Below are 12926 nucleotides of genomic sequence, written 5' to 3'. Positions count from 1 at the left end.
CTGTGGGCCAAGACAGAATGAACGCCAGCCTTTTTGTTAGCCATTTATAGCAGCGTATAAAAGCTCTATGTTTGGACAATAGAATGCAATTTCTCTTGCCTTTTTTTTTGCTGATGCTCACACACATGCTTCTCGAGGTTTTTAAACAATGACCTTTTTTCTCATTGATCTACAGTTCTGCCGACGTTCTCTGTCAGTCTAACTGCGCCCAGCGTCATCCTCCCAGGCACACCCTCTGTAGTGGTCCGTGTGGACGCTGAGTGAGTGTGGACTTCTGCTGTTATTTTAGTGCGGAACGTTACCGGTGTTTTCCCTCCGAACTGACTTCAGTGCCCATTTCTCCTGGACAGTATCCCCCACTCTTTTTTCTTCGAAAGATGTCCGGACAACCTTGAAGAAAGTCTCTCTCTCCGCCGATGGGCGTCAAACTAATGCGCACCATTATCGCTATCATTACTTCGCCCGGCCGAGCATAATATGAAAGCATACTTTGCTTACGATACGTACAAGACATATTTTCGGAATTTTGAAATGATTACGTGCCTAAATTTCGTCTCGATGATTCGCCTTTTAAACAAAGTGCTTGCTACCGAGGCAGCCAAAACGCCTATGATGATGAGCGGCCAAGATGATGATGCTGATGTGTGCGCGGAGACTTTTGCAACTGAGACCATTTTGTTAATGCCACCGAAAAGGGTTCTTAATGATGCCTTGTAGAAGTGATGGTTTGGTTTATGCTTTATGGGGTTTAACGTCCCATAGCGACTAAGGCTATGAGGAACGCCGTAGTGGAGGGCTCCGGAAATTTCGACCACCTGGGGTTCTTTAACGTGCACTGACATCGCACAGTACACGGGCCTCTAGAATTTCTCCTCCAAAGAAATTCTAGCCGCCGCGGCCGGGATCCCTTGTAGAAGTGATTTTTCTGAACTTGATCATTGCAGATATAACCTTTAAAGTAGTGAGAAGAACGCCCTATTAAGTCGAACTAGAAAGGTTTTCGTGAAAGTTTCCTCAAGAATTAACAGTAGTGCTTTATATTTTTCACCCTTTCTGCTTACAGGCGCGTGTACGGACAGAAAGTGGCAGGATCAGCGACTTGCCGTTTGAAGATCAAGCACGTGGCTGGTGCAGAGCGGAAAATTGGGTCAGCAGAGACAAAACAGGTAAGTGCAAGCAATCTTCTTCTGAAGCGCATAATCTCAATTTTAAGTGCTGTGCAGTCGGTGTTTGAAGCCTTCTTTCTCAGAGCGGGGAAAAAACCTCTAAAGCCTGTGTACAGCCTTTTTGTTTCCATCGTGGCGTCCATCTCGCTTTACCGTTAACGCCGTGATGTGTCGCCGTAGTTTATGATGATGTAGAGAACGGGCATAACCACCGCTATCAGCCACATCCTCGCCTAAACACACAGCCAAGCTAACACAAATCTTGATTTATGTGGCTTTCACAAAACTGCTAATGTTTAATTTGGGACAGCACAGCTGCGCTCAGATGCATCGTGACAGTCATACATGTTTTGTTTGTGGTAGCGGACCTTAAGGACCGCTGGTTTATAAGGGTAATGGTTTAGGTTGGTTTATTCATGTTTAACGCCCCAAACCGACTCAGGCTATGATGACGCCGTAATGAAGGGCTCCGGAAATTTCGACCACCTGGGGTTCTTTAACGCGCACTGACAGCGCACAGTACGCAGGCCTCTAGAATTTCGCCTTCATAGAAATTCAGCCGCCGCTGCCGGGATCGAACCCGCGTCTTTCGGGTCAGCAGCCGAGCCGTAGTCGCTGAGCGACCGCGGCGGGGCATAATGGTAGTGGAGTGGATTCCAAGAAAACGCAAGCGTAACAGGAGGCGGCAGAAAGTTGGGTGGGCGGATGGCATTAAGAACTTTGCGTGGATACGGATTCCGCAGAAGGTAATTGACAGGGTTAATTGGAGGAACATGAGACAGGTCTTTGCCCTGCAGTGGGTGTAGTCAGGCTGATTATCAAGTTGATGATGATGATACGCCTGAGTCATCCAAGCGCCCTTGTGTTAATATTACGCATGGGGACGAGGGGTTGAAACGTGCTAACTCGTAGAACTCCCAGTATGCCGCTTCTAAGATGCAGAGCTAGGAGTGGGCCAACAAGGTTGTCGTCTACATTCCACTCACCTTTGATTACTGCAACTGACCAGCGTACCACTGAGCGCTTCCGGGCCCCACTTTCATAATTTTCTGAACGTAATTCATGCGACGCTTTCTAATCTCTCCCTGGCACACGCAGCTCGTGAGGGGTAGCGCCACTTTCACCGTGCCCACGTCCCAGATAAGGGAGCCGTTTGTCTTCCTCGGTGCCAGGCTGGTCGTGGAAGCCACGGTGCTGGACAAGGAAACAACTGAGCGCGTCGCCGCAGTGGACGACTCGGCCCTGTTTGCCACGTCACCCTACGTGGTCGACTTTTCGTCAACTCGGCGAACTTACCTGCCGGGAGTAGCGAAAATGGTCACGGTACGTAAGTTACTCAAGCGCAGAGGTGGGGCTTTATACCAGAAATAATGATAACATCAATAACGATCAGATATATGTTGAGGCCAGAGCCAAAGACAAGACGTAGGCAGAAACAGAGACAAGCGCAGTTGTTTGCGCTGCTGAAACAGAATGAATACTTACCAATTCGGCCAAATGTCAGCTTTAACCAATTAAAAAACTAATCATTATAGTGCACGAAGAAAGTGGATGCAGCAAAGCTGGCCCAGAAAAGCCACTAGTGGTCTTGGCAATGAGGGCCGGCATCGTCAGCTAAGCTGTATAGTTAGGAAGAAACGCTTCGTTCATTAAATGACAACCAATAAATTAAACTTACTATTTTAAATGTATGAAAGAAATTTCGCAGCAGAATGTAGAGCAATACCTACCGGTATGATGAAGTGACCCGATAAAAGCTCTGTCATGAAAGATAGTTCAATAGTTAATTTAGCTGGCAATAAACAAAAAATGATTCTGAAGATTATTACCAACATTCGGGACGGATACCCATTACTTTCGTGCTACGCTGAATTAGTGGAAGAATGAAGCAGAAAGAAGCAGTTTTCTGTGCTCTACAAACGGCTGGCGCACAAGAATGCCTAAATTGTTGCATCCAAAAAGATGGCTCAGCACACTTGTAAATATATCAGCAGGAGGAGATTGAACACGGGGCGCACGATAAAAGTAGAATAATTTTAAGAAGGGTGAAAACAAAACCACTGTTGCCCATGGACACAGGCGTCTGTCAGGTCACAAGAGCGAACCAACACATATAATGTGAAAACAAAAAACATGAAATTGGAAAAATTACTAAAACCACTAACATCGAAAAATATTACATCCAGTCTGATGTATGCCCCTAGCTTTCTCCCTACCAGAACTGAAAAGCTTTGGTTCTCTAGGATAACAGGCTGCAATCCGGATTAAGTAGAAACTAGTTTTCTATTTTTGTGATTATTTTGCCTCTTTTCCCTTAATCTGCCGGTGCTGCACTTTGTATTGGGTCGAGTCATTGCCATCGTCAGCTATCGCGCAGTTGAAAGCAACTTCGGAAGCTACCACTGTCACAAACAATTTTTTTTGTTTTGTTTCTATGCTCTTCGTCCCCCTTAGTGGTATTTACCACCTTAAAAATTTGTGAAAAAAGATTCAACAATATTCTGCATCATTCGAACTCCGAACTCTGACCGCATGTTATAAACAGGCTGTGTCAAAATTCCTATAATGGGGTGGTGGGGCGTTGACCGTTGTTTATACAGGTCTCATTCGCTGCTTATTTTAGGTCGATATCAGGCACGTCAACGGTAAGCCGGCTGCTGGCGTTCCTTGCGCCGTCACTGCCCAGAGCTACGAGGGAGCTCCGCTTGCTGTCATACAATCGTCGTCAGTCACAGACGCAATGGGAAGGCTCGACTTCCATGTGTTTGCCAATACTCAAAGCACTGGATTTAGTGTCAAGGTAAGATGCCAAATTATGGCTGCAAGGGGGTGTGTGGAAAGATAAAATCCACAGAAATATACGCGATGTTCAAAAACAGAGATGTGAAATTTTATTGGTGAGCTTTTCAAGCCAAGGCTAAGCGGCCCTTCAGCTTCTGCATGCATTTGATGGACCTCTCAATTTACCGAAACCGGGGATCTCGCTCGCAGCGATATGACTATATACACAGAAAGAATGAACTCCCTGTAAAAGAAATGTTCGTTTTTTGGTTTTGAGATTGTTTCAGAGAAAACTGAGCGTATCTTTCATCATCTACGTGCAGTATGAATACACAGCACACAGTCCATTTCTTCAATTAGAGTTCAACGAAAGTGTTCCACTATTCTATAATTGTTAAAAAGTTTAATACAGATAAGTAAACAGAACATCAGTTGATCAAAGGAAAAGTGTTTTCATGCCAGCACATGTTATTTTGTCAGCGGAAGAAACGATTTTTAGACACATAATTTCCCACGTGATCCTTACCAGGCATAACATTGTGAGAAAGAAAAAGATCTGCTCTGTTTTTTTTATCTCTCTCAAGAATGGGGCTTACATTTGTTTTTTTTAAACGTCTTTATTTCTGCATTTAGTAGGCCGATACCTTGCGGCAGAACTAAGGTGCTTCATGGAGGTTGGGGTGGGGAAGTGGATAAGGGTGGGGGTGAGGATGGAGGAGGGGGTGAAGGTCGGAGTGCGGGTGGGGGTGGGGGACCGGTGTCCGCTTCTTCCTCGAGGTAGTGTCGTCCCGAGGTCGGCTCCGCGGAGTGATGGCCTGGCCCTTCATCTTCCTTGAAGTAGGAAAGAAAAGTTCGCCAGAGCCGGAGTGCGTCTGATGGCCCGATGTGCGATGGCGGATCGACCCATTCCTGCAGGGTTCCAGGTCGAAGATTATGACGGGCAGGCTTGTTTGATGTGATGTGACAGTAGTCCCATGGAGGTGGTTGAGGCGCGAACATCGGACGAAGAGAAACTTTCCGTGCTCTATTTGTTTGTCTCTGGGTAATTAAATCTTCCAGTGTGTTGAGCTGCGCATACTCCTGCAACAGACAAATAGGAGTTGCTCGAGGTAGGCCAGTAATGACTCGCATGGCTTCGAGGTTGAGTGTTTCAAGTGTGGACCAATGTCGTTTAGTAAGTTCTTGGAACTGAGCCTGGTATAGCAGCCGAGATTGAAAGACAGTACGAACAAGTCGACGAGCTGTATCTGAACGGGCACCTCCAGAGCGATGGGCTATCCTGCGGATGAGGCCAAGTGTGTTTAGAGCACTCTTGCGCATGGCTGACAACCAAGCCGTGCCCTTGCCTGAAGAATGAACGTGCAGGCCCAAAACATTGATATGTTCCACCTCAGGAAGTGGGGCATTGTCAATAGTGAGCACGAACGGAGTGGATTTGAAAGTACGGCGGCCAGCTTTATTGCCCACATGGACATAGCAAGACTTGGAGAGGTTGAGAGAGAGGCCAGTGTCGGCAAGAAAGTTATGGAGGATGTTGAGGGCATTTTGCAGGGAGTCTTGCTGCACCTGAGCTGAGCGATTTGTTGACCAGAGAGTGATATCGTCTGCATATGCCAGAACCTGAACATTAGGAAAGGTGGAGAGACTGTGTACCAGAGGAATGAATGCGATGGTAAATAGAACTGGGGCTAAAACTGAGCCCTGCGGTACACTCTGATTAGAAATGAAGTGGCCTGTGGGTTTACCATTGACGCGGATAGCAAATGTTCTTTGCGAAAGAAAGGCATGAATTGCTCGACAAAGCTGCAAGGGCATGCCAAGTGATGCCATAGTGTTGAGGATGGCTGCGTGGAGAATGTTATCGTAGGCCTTTGTGATGTCTGTTGCCAGGACTGTGCGAACGAGACGGCTGTGAGGTGAGCGACGTATCACATCGTTGGCAAAGCGGTCAAGACCATCCTCAGCGACGTATCCTGGTCGGAAACCGATTTGAGCAGACGGATATTTCTGGTGATGGTCGAGCCACCAAGAGATTCGAGTGGCAAGCAGTTTTTCATAGAGTTTACAAATTGTTGGGGTTAGAGAAATCGGTCGTAGGGCTCCAAGAGTTGTGGGTGGTTTTCCGGGCTCTGGTATCGGAACAACCACTGAATGTTTCCAATCGGATGGCATTTCACTGGATGTCCAGATTTGGTTAAAAATTTTGTGAAGTGCAGTCAATGCTTCACCTTCCAGGTTCCGGAATAAGGCATAAGGTACACCTTCATGACCAGGTGCAGTGTTAGGGCGGATGTCTTCAATGGCAGCTATAAGCTCAGCCATGGTGAACGGGCAGGTGATCTCATCCTCTGCCTCATGTTTGGGACTGACTGGAACAGGCGCAGGTGAGCAATCATAATTTGGAAAGAACTGAAGGGCAGCTTGCGAAGCGAATTCGTCTGGAGAAAGACGAAGTGCAAGGCGAATACTCTCGGCATAGTCTTTGACGCACTGCTTGCGATCCATTGCATGAAACACACGCCACAATTGGCGGTTGCCGAGAGGGGTATTGAGTTGAGAACACCACTCTGTCCAGCGCTTGTGCAGAAGGTGTTTAGAATAGCGACGGGCCTTAGCTGTGACTCTATGAAGTTCCGTTCGTGCGTGTTGATCTGACGGATGGTGAGTGACGTATACGTCCAGCTGCTTGCGCCTTGCCCGGAGATTAAGCAGGTGAAAGTCAGGATTTGGTTGGTCTTCGTTGATAGTAGAAGAACTTGTGTTCTAAGTTAAGACAAGCATGAATGTAGAAAGGGCCGAGGCAGGAGTTATTGAGAGGAGGCGACCATCCATACGGAGACTGTCCCAAGAAGTGACATGGATCTTGCGGCGAATTTTACGTAATGTATTTGAGACAGTCAATTAGAATAGGGGAGTGATCACTGCCCCAGGTGTCTGCTTCGCAAGACCAGTGAGGATTGCCGGGACCCAGCCACCAGGTAAGGTCCGGAGTTGATGGAGGAGCACGTGGTCGGGTATTATTAGAGTTGTTCAAAAGTGTAAAGGACTGGTCGAAAAACGTGTCGTAAATCTGATCTCCACGTTTAGAGTTATGAGTGAATCCCCAGGCTATATGTTGGCCATTAAAATCTCCTCCAACTAATATGGGTACACCTAGGTAGGAGGTGCGTAGATGTGTAAGCCATCCAAAGTTGAGTAGAGAGTTTTGTGGCCGACCATAAAAAGAGACCAATAATACTGGAGTACGCTGTGGCTTAGTGATAATGGAAATTACTTCTTGACGGGTATTGCACCAACGAGATAGGTCGACGGGAGAATGTGGTGTCGAACAATGAACATATATAGCTGCTTTTCCAGGAGCAAGACCACTTCGGCGTTCGGGTATTGATGGACAGTGATATGCACAATAACCAGACAGAGGAAGGATGGCATTATGTTCCTGTAGAAGGAAAGCCCAGGCAGAGAGTTTGCCATCTTGAATACGCAGCTTCAATTCAGGGAGCTTATTAGTAAGACCCCGACAGTTCCATTGTAGCACATGGGAAGTAGCTTTAGTGGCCATTCGCTTGCAAAACAGATGCAATCATCTGAGGCAGTTGCTGCAGCAGGGTAATCAGGGCTGACATTGAAGTTGTAGTTGCAGATTGCTCGGGTTGTTCATATTTTGAGCCTGAAGGTTGAGGCACTTGGCAGACAGGCGCAACTGGGGGTAGACGCGGACGTTGTAGTAGGAGAGAGCGACGTCGGCATAGCTGTTCAAGTTGTTGGCGAATGCTGGCGATCGCATCATCGATGGCTGAGATCTCATCATACATAAAGGGGTTTAGCGGAGGAAATTTGCCTTCCTTTTTTAACTTGTTACGGGAACCTGGCTTTAAAACAGAGGCATAGGAAGGGCGGATACTAGAAGGTGAGGGCAACGATGCTGGCGGTTTTTCAGTATCATCCTCATATGTGTCTGCCGAGAGAGCATCAAAACGGTTGGAGATCTTTACTCCAGGCTGAGTAGGCGCAGCAACCGGACGACGTTTCTTTCGAGGGCATTTAGAATAAGTGATGTCGTGGTCGTTTGTCTTGCAAAAAGGACACGTGAATGAGGGAACGCCATCCGCTGGTGGTTTGGGCAGAGTGTCTTGCGATGCAGGGCAGAACTTTTTGATGTGGCCTTGTCGCAGGCACCGATAACAGAAGACTGGTGCAGGACGGAAAGGCTTCGGATGAACGATTCGTCCATTATAGAAGAATCGGGTGGGAAGTTCTTACGGCCCCGCAAGCAGGAGAAGAAATGTGCCTCGGTTCCCTAGTCGGCGGGCATTAAGCACTGAATGGGAGTCGGAGTACAGATCCGTCATCACTTCCTTCGGAGGCGCATTAGGTTCCAGGTCATAAATGACACACCTTTGCAAGCCGGGTCCAGATGCTAGATAGGCGTGCACAGGTACATACTGTGACTCGCTGATATATAATTTGTCAATATGACAGATCTTTTCAGCATCGGCAAGAGACGCTACTTGAGCAGTGATGGAGTTGGAGGGACGATGGTAAATAAAATAAAACCGCGGTACCCTGAGACGCCCAGTGCACGGTCAATGAGCTGCTGCACCGATCTTGAAGGAACTGACGTTATGTCGTATTGCAAGGTAGGCTTAATATGCACTCGGAAGGAGCGATTAAGTTCAGGCAGTGAATATTTCGATGCTGTCATCTTTGAAGGGGTAGGATCGCTTGGAGTGGCCTTTACCTTTTTCGCCGCTGGTTCGAAGCTGGTATCAGAGACAGTCCGCGCAGGAGTGGGAAGGAGTGGTGTAGGGGTAGGTACAGGAGTAGGCAATGCGGTAGGGGTGAACGATGATTCGTCCCCTGCAGGTGAAGACGCTGACTTGAGTAGTGACGAAATACGGGGTGCAGGAGGAGTTGAGGTGCTGAGGATACATCCCTGAGGTGGAAGGGTAGGCGAAACAGCAGACGCATTAATAGCAGGATGTGTCCTTTCCATGTCATAATTACTGTTCGTGTCCGTTGGCCAGGCTGCGGTAGGCCTGCGCGCTTCACAAAACGAACGTAGGCATTGTGAAGGCAGTGTCGGAGGGTCCGTCCCGAGATCTTGTGGCGTTCTTGGGATCTTCAGGCAGCGTGAAGAGGTGACGCTGTGGCCGGGAAGATAAACACAGCACAAAAAAAGCTCAGAAGTAGCCAATCGGTACAGACAGGGCGACCGCCCAATTTGGACTTCATCCTCTTCCTCAGGTCGAAGCCCGGCCAGGGTCTTGAGTGCTCTCTGCCGTACTGCGTCAAAGGTAGGGCAGCTCCACAGGAGATGTTCGGCCGTGCCTCTGGCAGGGCAAGTCGGGCACTCAGGAGTCGGATATGAGCGCGGGTTTATGAGGTGCAACTTCACTGGTGATAGAAGCTGGTCGGTCTGGGCTCGGCGAAGGAGCACTGCCTCCACTCTCCGTAATACGCTATGTGGACGGCGATATAGTTGCTCAGGGTTGGCCAAGTGCTGGAGTATGCTGCGACGATAGCGTTGTGCGCGATGTCATATCTCCGCCCTATCCATATGGGGCGACGACGGGTGCGCAACGTCATCAGGGGGCCAAGAAGCGGAAACTAATGTGGATCCAGGCAAAGGTGCGGAATGAGCTGCTGCGCGTCTTGCGCGCTTGCAGTGCTTTAGTTCCAACACGGCTGTTGTTAGCGCTGATATTTCTTTTGTGTGCTTTCGTCTTTGAGCTGAGTCTTGATACCGTAGAAATACATTTCCAACTAGCTCAGCTATCTGACCTTGATATATCAAGTTTACACAAAAAATTTAAATCTCTGAATATCGAACTCTGAATATCGAACTGCCGCCGCAGTGGCTCTGTGGTTATGGTGCTCGGCTGCTGACCCGAAAGACGCGGGTTCGATCCCGGCCGTGGCGGTTGAATTTCTTTGGAGGAGAAATTCTAGAGACCCGTGTACTGTGCGATGTCAGTGCACGCTAAAGAACCCCAGGTGGATGAAATTTCCGGAGCCCTCCACTACGGCGTCCCTCATAACCTTAGCTGCTTTGGGACGCTAAAACCCATAAACCAAACCGAGTACCGAACTGAGCATTACCTTAATGGATCATGGTTCGACCTCAATGGGACTATTTGGTGACAGGAAGTATCTTCTCTGCAGCTCAAACTTAGTAGCTATAAGAGAATTACCGTTTTAGTTAGAAAATGACCTTTCTTCACTGGTCAACTGTGGGTGTAGCATTTGCAAATACTGTGCAACGCCCTGAACTCTACGGTGTTACCCTTTCTTTGGGATAGCAAACTGTTAACTTTCTCCTACATATTTGCGACAAAATTACGGTACTTAACTGATTCAGCGGAACTTTTTAGAAATTAAGCTTACTCTCAGGCTAGCCCTTTGGGGTAGCTCTATTATGCACAACTTGGATAATGAAACGCCGGATGCACTACTGGGCACAATTTGTAAGTACGCCTACAGTTGTCGCGACAAGACTAGAGCATGCGTATATGTGTCAGTAAGCATGAATACTTTCGAACGTGTGAGCTTTTCCGCATACGGATTCGCATGGGTAAGCCAGCAAATCCGCTGCGACGGTGAAGGTGCTCCCAGTTCTACTTTCCATGCCGTCTATGCAGTTCAGTGTAACTAAATAGGTACCAAAAAAAGGAACCTCTGGCGCATGCCCTTATTCTTTTCTGCTTCTTTTAGTAAATTGTTTCGTATTCATGGGGTTCTACAGTTTTTTTTTTCTTTCTTGAAAAACACTCAACATACCTTTCATATACATTCGGACTGCTGGTGGTGGTGGAAAACATTTATTTACACATGAGGTATTGCCTCCGTTTACACTGCAGGTATTGCATGAGCTGACCCAGAGGGGGCCAGCCCTTACAAGTACTAGGTGGAGGTCCCTAGTTCGGGACCCCAGTGGCGTCGGCCGCCGCCCGGGCTCGCGCGACCAAGGCCCGTTGGGCCTGCAGGTCAGAGCAGCCGAGCAGGGTCGCCTCCCAGTCCTCCCGGGTTGGGTTGGGGTGAGGGGGGATAGCAGGGTTGGAGGGGCAGGCCCACACCATGTGGTAAATGTCCGAAGACTTCTCCGCACAGTGCGGACAGCTGCCCGAGAAAGAAGGGTCGAAGTGTTTGAGAGCTGCCGGGCACAGCAAAGTATTGGTATACAGGCGAAGCAAAAGCCGCTCCTCCGCCTTTGAGAGACCTTTACACGGGCGGGGATAAAGACCATGGCCAGATTGATAATGTAAAACAATGTCTTTAAAGGAGTAAGCGGGAGTGAATTCGAGTTCCTGATCGTCGGGGTCGGAGGGGAATGTCCGGTGAGAGAGCGCGCGGGCGGCGGCGTCAGCTGCCTCATTTCCCTCAAGGCCCATGTGAGCAGGAGCCCAAACGATACGCCGGTGCGCGGGGTCCCCGGTGTAGACGCTGTTTTGGAGAATGCGGTAGGCTAGACATGGTACCAAGCCCTGCTCGACGTTCCGACATGCCCCTCGCGAGTCGGTAATAATTGTTTTTGAATTGGAATCAGATGCAGCCAACGCAATGGCGATCTCCTCCGTGTGTGTTATGTCACGGGCTCGGAAAGTAAGGCCGTTCACTGTTTTGGATTGGTGGACGACTGCGGCCGTGTACCATCCCCCGTGGTGGGGGCCGGAGGCATCCACGTAGAATACGCCGGGTTTCGATCCATAGTGGCGGGCCAGGGCTTCCGCCCGCGATAGGCGCCGGCCATTATGGTATTCACGGTTCATGTTCGCGGGAAGAGGGCGCACGTGGAGGGCGCATCTCCACTGGGATGGAATACGTACGCGCTCTTCCATAAGAGTGGTGTGTTGGATGTGCAGACGGGCAAGCAGGCGGCGACCCGACGATGTCTTTGAGAGACGTGTGTATTGGTTGGTCAAGTGGGCTTCCCGGAGCTCCCGAAATGTGTTCACCATGCCCAGCCCCAGGAGGCGCTTGTTGGAGGTGTTCACGGGGAGGCCCAGAGCTCGCTTAATAATTTTGCGGCGGATGACTTCGAGTGAATCCTCGTCTTGCTTCCGCAGGTGGAGGTATGGAGTCGAATATAGAATTCGACTGGTTACAAATGCATGCGCCAGCCGCAAGGCGTCCTTACATCGTAACCCCCCGCGCTTGTTAGAAACCCGGCGGACCAAGCGGTCCACCTGGTCCCCCACCTGACGGAGTTTGGCCAATGTTGTTTCTGACCGTCTGTTTTGATGTATGAAGAGCCCCAGTACCCGGACTTCGATATTTTCAGGAATTGGACCTGTCTCAAGAGACAATGAAATTTTGGCTGTGCACTTTGGTGAGGGGCGTATGTGCACAAATTCAGACTTTTGGGTGGAGCATTGGAGGCCGCAGCGGCGAGCATAACGGCCCACTATGGTCGCCGCCTCCTGCAGGTTGGCCTCAATGTCTCCAAGGGAACCCTGTGTAGCCCACAGGGTGATGTCATCGGCGTACAGCGCATGCTGCACACCGGCGACAGCGTCCAGCTGGGCCGGTAGGCGCATCATAGCCAAATTGAACAACAGGGGAGACAGCACCGCAACCTGGGGTGTACCCCTGGTTCCCAAATGAAAAGGGCCATGTTCTTTATCCTGGACTCGAATGTAAGATTGTCTGTCGGTTAAAAATTGCCGAATATATTGAAAGGCGTTTTCGCCGCAGTTAGTTTGAGAGAGGTGGGTGAGAATGATCTCGTGGGTAACGTTGTCGAATGCACCCTTCAAATCCAAGGCGAGTACGACCTTGTCATTGTGAGGGCATTCGACGGGGTCGAGGACATCCCGATTTAGTTGTAGCAGGACATCCTGTGCAGATCTTTGTGGGCGAAACCCGAGCATGGTGTCTGCGAAAAGATGTTTGGATTCCATGAACTCGGACAACCTGTCACGTACCATCGTCTCCATGAGTTTGCCCACACAGGAAGTCAGAGAGATGGGGCGGAGGTTG

The 12926-nt window shown here is 49.2% G+C and overlaps 1 pseudogene across 1 annotated transcript in view; it reads left to right on the top strand.

Annotated features, from left to right (window-relative positions):
• Positions 1-12926, top strand: part of LOC149337667 (complement C3-like) — a 166087-nt pseudogene that overhangs the window by 36216 nt on the left and 116945 nt on the right. The window contains exons 7-10 of the transcript XR_016284417.1: positions 176-260; positions 1064-1166; positions 2265-2489; positions 3790-3966. The product of XR_016284417.1 is annotated as a complement C3-like (transcript). The remainder of the gene's footprint in view (positions 1-175; positions 261-1063; positions 1167-2264; positions 2490-3789; positions 3967-12926) is intronic.

The sequence above is a fragment of the Amblyomma mixtum genome, chromosome 7 (assembly GCF_055824585.1).
Source record: "Amblyomma mixtum isolate Tamu chromosome 7, ASM5582458v1, whole genome shotgun sequence".
In the NCBI taxonomy this organism is placed as follows: Eukaryota; Metazoa; Arthropoda; class Arachnida; order Ixodida; family Ixodidae; genus Amblyomma; species Amblyomma mixtum.
The sequence above is the reverse complement of the archived record's forward strand: the minus strand, read 5'-3'. Positions and strand labels throughout refer to the sequence as shown.